Below are 7,747 nucleotides of genomic sequence, written 5' to 3'. Positions count from 1 at the left end.
ATTTGGGACATAGGACACTGCAATGAAAATACACGTGCCCTAGTAGATGCTGTGCACATTCAGGGAAGTCAAAGAAGACAAAGGTTTTTAAGGGAAAAGTGAGGAGGAATGCAGGATTGTTTTGAGATAAGTATCCTTGGCTGCAAAGATGAATAACGAGGGAGATTCCAGTTCAGTGCCGGACAGGCACTTGCTGGACAGATGTAGAAGTGTTTTTTGTGTAAGGTTGCAACAGCGTTTGTGCAGGGTGATGATTTTTTCAGTCTTTTGCAATTGTTTTTGCGCAGTGGTGCATGACCACCCTCCCTTTAGGGTCTGTCCTAGCTCTATTTATCAGAGCATTTTTTTTTTTTTTAATAAGAAACGCTTCGCGAATTTGCGTGTCATCCTTGCACAGGGGCCATGCTAATCTTCTCTGTATCATTCCAATTTTAGTTTATGTGCTGCCGAAGCAAGCACGTCAGAGCATTTGTTAACAGAAGCGACCCCATTTTGATTTTGATTCTTACCGCGTCCACATTTTCCACTTTGATCAAGGTCTCTCTCCAAAAGTATCACCGATCAATCCTGCTGCAATGAGGTCTGATGCTCCCTGGTGCCAAGATGGACCTGCCCTGGGTTGCTGGTGTGGTCCCACATTGTGGGCTGTGATGGGTGGGTAGGGATCAGTGTCAAAACCCTTTAGCCACATCTGAGCAACAAGGGAGGTTTGAAGGGAGTGGCTGTCAGGCTAAGTCTACCTAAAATCTAGTATTAAGTTCAATTTTGTCTTTTTCCATAGTCTTCTGTTATCATCTGAAAGGGCTGGGCGAGCATTATTCTGTTAGGAGTTGCACGTCTACAAAAATTTAACAAGTAACAAATACCAAGTTTTAAAAGGGGAAATTCAAAGTAAAATTATTAGTAATGTGACTATCCTAGTCTGCATAATGGTTTTGAGCCACGAACCTAGGCTTAAAGGCAGCCAACTGGATAAATCAATTGGCCATGATCCCGTCAAGTGAAATAGGTGGGCATTAAGAGGGGTAAAAGTCTTATTATGATACAGAGTTCTGTTCTAACGTCGGAAAAAGCTGTCTACAGCATGGAACCATCCAGTTCTCAGCCTGGTTTGCAGTTTGAACGTCTCTGGCTATGGCAGTGGATGTTTTGGTAAGTTGGGTGTTCCTCAAACATCAGACATGAAACTTGTTCCTTAAAATTTATATAGTTTCAGCTTAAAGGGCTTCAGGAAGAAAGCAGTATTCAATTTTAGTAACTCTATGTAAGAAAGTTGGATTGGAGGAGTTAGGATAATTCAAGTCTAGTCTATAGGTAGATAACCAGAGCTTGAAAACAATGCACAGAGCTGCAATCTAATAAGAGGTGTATTATAGCTTTTCTTCAGAAACATTTTATCCCTACATTTGTCGCACAGGAATCTGAGATTTAAAAACTTCTGGGGGTTAGGAAGCCAAACCACAGCAGACTTTAGATTTTACTTACAGTCTTAAAGTTCCTGCGCCTGCCAGGAAGTGACCATTTTTATCTACTCACTGTATGTCTGGGAACCCTTGAAACCAGGCATTCTGTGTACATTCACCAGTCAAAGTCTGAGTAAGAAATAATTTTTAAATGGTATTCTGTTGTAAAGAGAGAGCCGATTTTTATTGAACTTAGCCAATAACTTTATTGCCATAAAAATGCTCATGAATGATTTTCAAATTTTGGAGAAATCAAGAAAGAAGAAAAAAAACCAAATGCTTCCATCACAAAAGTATTCTTTACCAAATTGCTGTAAATTGTAGACAGTTTAAGAGAGAAAATGTCCTTACACCTGGAAAGCAAAAAGTAAAGAACTAATAATGTTTTAAATAAAAATAACAAAAACATTATCAATCTCAAGTGATTAATCTTTGTTCTACTTGACCTTGATGAGCAGTTTCACGAGCCCACCAGTTTCTTCATTAGAGTTTTTTTAAAATCGTACTTATTGGCCAGGCGCGGTGGCTCAAGCCTGTAATCCCAGCACTTTGGGAGGCCGAGGCGGGCGGATCTTGAGGTCAGGAGATCGAGACCATCCTGGCTAACACGGTGAAACCCCGTCTCTACTAAAAAATACAAAAAACTAGCCGGGTGAGGTGGCGGGCGCCTGTAGTCCCAGCTACTCGGGAGGCTGAGGCAGGAGAATGGCGTAAACCCAGGAGGCGGAGCTTGCAGTGAGCTGAGATCCGGCCACTGCACTCCAGCCTGGGCGACAGAGCGAGACTCCGTCTCAAAAAAAAAAAAAAAAAAAATTGGTACTTATTCTATTGATCTTAAAGTTATAAGAAATGTATATGTAAGAGCACCTGTTGAAATCTTTTCCATGAGTCTGACTGCAGACGCTTTTAGGGGAGAATGTAAGATAATAACTTAGAATAGCCATGGTTAAAGCTCTGATGGAATTTTATTATAATCAGCAAGTAACAAGGACATAGTTATTTTTATAGCACACAACATAATATCCAGAATTAGGGCTGATGACATATTGGAGTTCTATGAATTTATATAATTTTTGAAACATTCATATCCATAACATACATAAATGTAACTGAATGATCTAGTATCACTTATCATTTCACAATGCTTTCCATATAATTTATCGAATAAGCCTTATTATTTAATATCTCTACAAGATGAGAGAGAACATTCTGTGAGGCTCTCCAGGGGCCCAACTAGAAAATTTCAAAGTTAATTATAGGCCAAAAAGACTGAATTTAGAATTTCAATCCTGGGGAAGCCTGCCAAGGATATAAAAAGGTTCAAAACACTTGACCAAAACAGAATGACAGGTCACAGTGAAATAACTTCATTTAACCAGAATACAGTCATTTAATCAGAGTAATAATCAAAAGACTTCACAAGCAATACAGAAAAGTATATGGATTTTAAAACCTTAACCCTTTTCAAGCTGTTTTCTTAAGTAATCAAAAACCTAATGAAGACAACACAGGAAACTGTCTTGGTAAAAGGTAAATTCTTTGGGCTTTTTAGGCCAGTTACCAAGAAGGTAAAGAAACCCTCCTGCGCTGTGATTGCTCTTCCTTCTGGGAAGCCCATCTAAGTATCTTGGAAATTGAATCTGATGAAAGGTACTTGAATTTAATTAAACACAGAAAAAAAAAGTGTGTCCAAACTTATAAGTGTGTCCCATATTGTAAGAAAACCAGTACCTTCAGCAAGTCAGAGTGCACAGCTCTTAGTGACAGCATGTGAGATTTCCTGGTTGCACGGAACAATTCAGACTCATCAAGAAAGCCAAGAGTACAGAATCAAGTTATACTGGGGGAAAGCATTGCTTTTCTAGGTCTCCAAGGCAAACATTTCTGCTTCAGGCCCTCACAACAGAATTAGAGCTGGAGAAAAACGTTACAGGAGCTGATGAAGTTGGAGAGAGTTGTCATCCCAGGCCTCAGAGCAGAGTGCTGATGCCTGGCCGGCAAGTTATGTGCAGCGAGATCCAGCAGAAGAGCCTCTGTGATATGAACCTGAGAGGCTTCAAGAGGAAAACGCTGCCTTGAGAAATGAAACTACTGTTCTGAATGAAAAAAGCAGATCTAATCTGAAACTAGGGAAACTCAATGGAGACTGCAAAACAGAAAAGAGAAAAGCTGCTGTTAAGACGAGATCAAAATTTCAAGAAAAGCTTGTTCTAACATAGAGTACCAAGTTTTTAGTTTTGTATTCGTGTATTTTTAATATTGAAGCTCAATCTTCAGAAAGACTTATAAATAATTTCCTTCTAATTATAGCCAACTTAATTCCTTTTATAAATTCATCCTTCACAAACCTCATCACAACTCATTGCGACGTTTGGCAACATACTTAGAATTTCTGCTTTGTGCCCCATTTACACTTTCTTAAATAACCAGCTGTTTTAAGACAACAATTTCTACTCAAGATTTTTTCTTATATAAAATTATTCTCTTTTCTTTTTAATAGCCTTCCTTACCAAGAATGCATCTTCATACCCACAACATTCCTCGTATCTCTCTCTCCTATTTACTGGTTCCTTGCTGTATTGCCTCTGTTTCCTTCCTAAATCTATATTTGGAAACAACCTTTAAATAACCTGTGAATTAGACAGAATTATTCTTTTTTCTCAATAAAGAACCCATTTTATGCCTTTTTTATTTTTCTTATCAAAAACACATTTTCCTTTTTTGTATGTTTTATATGCAGAATTATATATATATATATATATATTAGAATTTTAATTCTTAGTAACTTAATTTCTGGCAAGCAATTTTGAACTGTTTGTCACATATTGGTATTTTATGGATGAGAGCCATTTTATAATTCTTAGAAATATGTTTCTCCATATAACATAGTGTTTTATATATATTAATAGACCCAAATACATTTAGTCTTTCTATAAAATGTAAGAAGACAAGAACAAATTTATATTTATGTTTAGCAATTGATGTTTCAGGCTTTTAAATCTTATTTAGAAATGATCTAGACATTTAATGAGTATCTGTTGTTTAACTGAACATAATGTTAAGATTTCAAATTACATGAAAAGCTTATTTATAAGCATTTATTCCATTTACATTTACCTAATTTATTTTTAACAATTTGCCTAGATTAGTTATGAAAACTGAGATACTAGACAAAGCTTGTCATCATTTCAAGTTATTTCCTGTTAACCATTTTTATAGCCTGTGAATATCAGGCATTCATCTAAGTAAGAACCTTAAAGTTAAATATATGGGCATTTAGCCAATAACTCTGAAGACACAGCTGTTCTTATTAAACCACAATATTAAATTAGTCTTATTTATCGAAGAATTGCACGATGATCACTCTGTTTTAGGCTGAGTTTATAGTTTTACAACTTTTGTGTCAAACCCTGAACACCTTAAAACATCTAGCAGAGACAAATATAAAACTATCACACCAGTAAACCCAGGCAAAAATGTATACTCACAATTTTGAAGATACTTCCAGTTTTATTTTACCAATGATTTTTAAACCAGCTTATTTATCAAAGATCTACTTAGGTCACATGAAATAGAAGACATTTAGGTTAATAGCTGTATACTTTATATGAGCACTCATTTCAGCAAATCTCAATGGAATTTCTTAGGGACTTCTGGCCCACTCTGCCAGATTTCACCATGTAGATACAACATAAAACATAATACATGCACATATGCAGAAACACACCTAGAGGTATATACATACACAAAGCTCTCATAGCTTTCATTGTAGAATTTTAGTCATGAGACAGTAAAATATACGAACTCACTGGTTCATAAATGATAGGTGGATCCAAATTATCTTTCTGACAAAATGGGAACTGTTCACATGGTGAAAACTTTCTTTGCCCTGCAGATAGTCTAATGAAGGCTGTGCAGCAAAGTGTTGGGTTAAGCAGTTTGGTTTTAAAAAACATTTTTGTTTGTTTCAAATGAGTTTAGTGTTAAATTTTTAATGTTTATGTTTTACCTTGAACTGGCTGAATTATAAAAGGAAAAAGAAAATGTCCAAGTAGCCTTGAATTAGTAAAACATCTGCCTTTTGTCTGCAGTCTGGTTTCCTTGCCCCTGACTGGTCAATGCAGGTGGGAAACATTTTAGCAGGTTTTGGGAGCTTTTTTCCCTTGGCTCCTGCATGACAGAAAAAGCAATGTTTATGCCAGAGATATAAAAAATTGTATTACTGCTCTGAGCTCCAGATTTTGACCTGTTTGATCTCAGAGCCTAACTTTTATAAACATTTATCTAGGTCTTTCCTTTTAGACTATCAGTCCTTCAATTAACTGTTCCATCACCCTAAGCAACTGTTAGGCAAATCTAAATTTACATTTTCAAAAAGTGTCTAGGTTGTTGGTTACCATGGAGCTGTTGTAATTTGTAAAGCCAGTAATTTGAAAGCCCTTTAAGACTTTTTTAAAAGAACCTTGGCTGGAGTATCATAAGCAGTGAGTTTTATCTCAATACCAACAGAAGGGTCAGCAGATTGGACATAAGCAGAAAAAAAAATAGAGGACTTACAATGCTAACTCTATAGTTGTAGAATCTTCTTTTAGAAAGTTCGGATAATGACCACTGAGCTCTGAATTTTCCTTGGTGTAATTTGCCCCTTCAGTTTAAAAATGTGCATGAGAATGGGCCACAATACAGACAGCTGGAGTCCCAGAATACCTGGCACATCTTCATGTTTGAGAATCCCGTTCCGTTCCTTATTAATCTCTTGAGAGCAAAAAAATCCTATAAATCCTCTCAAGAGAATGTCAGGAGTCTGGACCAGTGTTTTAGATAGTGGCAACCACTCTAGTGGCTTTTAGTGAGCCATCCTGTGTCCAGCATTTAGAATGCTTATTTTTGCTCTTAGAAGATTTCCAGAAACAAGCAAGAGAAAAGAGCCACATCAAACAAAATATCAAATTAGGTGCACAGAAAGAATCAAAAGCAAATTCACTAAAAAAGACACGCCTCAGAGACAGAATGGAGATTCTGCAGGAATCAGACACTTTATACCAGAAAGGACTTGCTGGAAAAGACACAAGGTCTTTTATCATCTCAGCAGGGATGGAAGGTCCTTGATTAAAGGTGGCCTTATCACCAAAACAAACTCCTATGACATCAAAATGCCTCTACCAAAAAAGAGCGAGACTCGGCCTGAGCAAAGACTCACCAGGGTAGAAAAGCAAGCGGCAGACGCAGAGAGCTCAGAGGGCTCAGGTGAGAACTCCACGCCAGCTGTAAGAATCACCAGTTCCTTCCCATCACAGTCTTTCTTCTGCTCTAGACACCACTTACGTAAACCTAAACAACAGAGACAGGCGCTCTAACAGAAAGTGATATTTATCTGGGAGTAGGCATTGCAATGGGAATACATGTGCCGTAGTAAACTATGTGCATATATATGCAGCAATGGAGAGCCAATTAATAAGGTTCTAGCCATGCCAAGGGGACAACGGCAGGATAAAATAATTCACAGTGGCTCGGGCCAGGTGTGTGGAGGCGCTGGCTGTGTGGGATGTCCAGGCCTGCTCTCCACTCACTCAGCACTCAGTCTTCTCAGACACTCGCAAACTGCAGAGGAATTCGCCCTCCAAGGCCCCATGAGGCTGATTGCTGTTGACAGGTGAAGGCCTTTCTTCCCTCCCTGTCCCACTCACTGAACAGCAGGAAGGCTCTGACAAGGGCCTGGCCCAGGGAAGAGAAGAGGCACTGGGGTGTGGTCCCAGTACCTTGCTCCTTGCTGTCCATGGTCTCATCCCCTTTGTCTTTGTCACTGGTTGCCAAGCTCTGCCTGCCTCAATGCTACACACAGCTCAGAGCATGGCAGGCCCATGGGGCAGCTGGTGGGGCACACGGGCAGGTGGTGGGGACTGCTGCTGTCCCCACCAGACTGGGGTCTGCAAAGGGACTCTGCAAGTGTGATTAAGTTGAGGCTGTCGGATCGGATGGTCCTGAGTTATCCAGGTGGGCCCTGCGTGCACCTCAAGGGTCCTCATAATAGGGAGGCAGGAGGGCCAGACAGAAACAGAGGTTGGAGTGATGCAGCCATGAGCCAAGGAGTGCTGGCTGCCTCTAGAAGCTGGAAAAGATGGGAACAGTTCTCCCCTGGAGACTCCAGAAAGAGCCAGCCCTGCCGACACCTTCATTTTAGCCCAGTGAGACCCACTTTGGACTCCTGACCTCCTGAACTGTACGATAATAAACGTGTGTTGCTTTAAGCCACGAGGTATGTAGTTATGTATCACAGCAGCCAT

General features: G+C 39.2%; 1 non-coding gene across 1 annotated transcript; it reads right to left on the bottom strand.

Annotated features, from left to right (window-relative positions):
* Positions 1-352: 352 nt before the first annotated feature.
* LOC123573127 (U6 spliceosomal RNA) lies at positions 353-459 on the bottom strand. The gene has a single exon (XR_006697876.2). It is a non-coding gene; the product is annotated as a U6 spliceosomal RNA (small nuclear RNA).
* Positions 460-7,747: the final 7,288 nt, after the last annotated feature.

Source organism: Macaca fascicularis, chromosome 4 (genome assembly GCF_037993035.2).
Source record: "Macaca fascicularis isolate 582-1 chromosome 4, T2T-MFA8v1.1".
NCBI lineage: Eukaryota > Metazoa > Chordata > Mammalia > Primates > Cercopithecidae > Macaca > Macaca fascicularis.
Note: the sequence above shows the minus strand (reverse complement) of the source record. Positions and strands in the feature narration are given on the sequence as shown.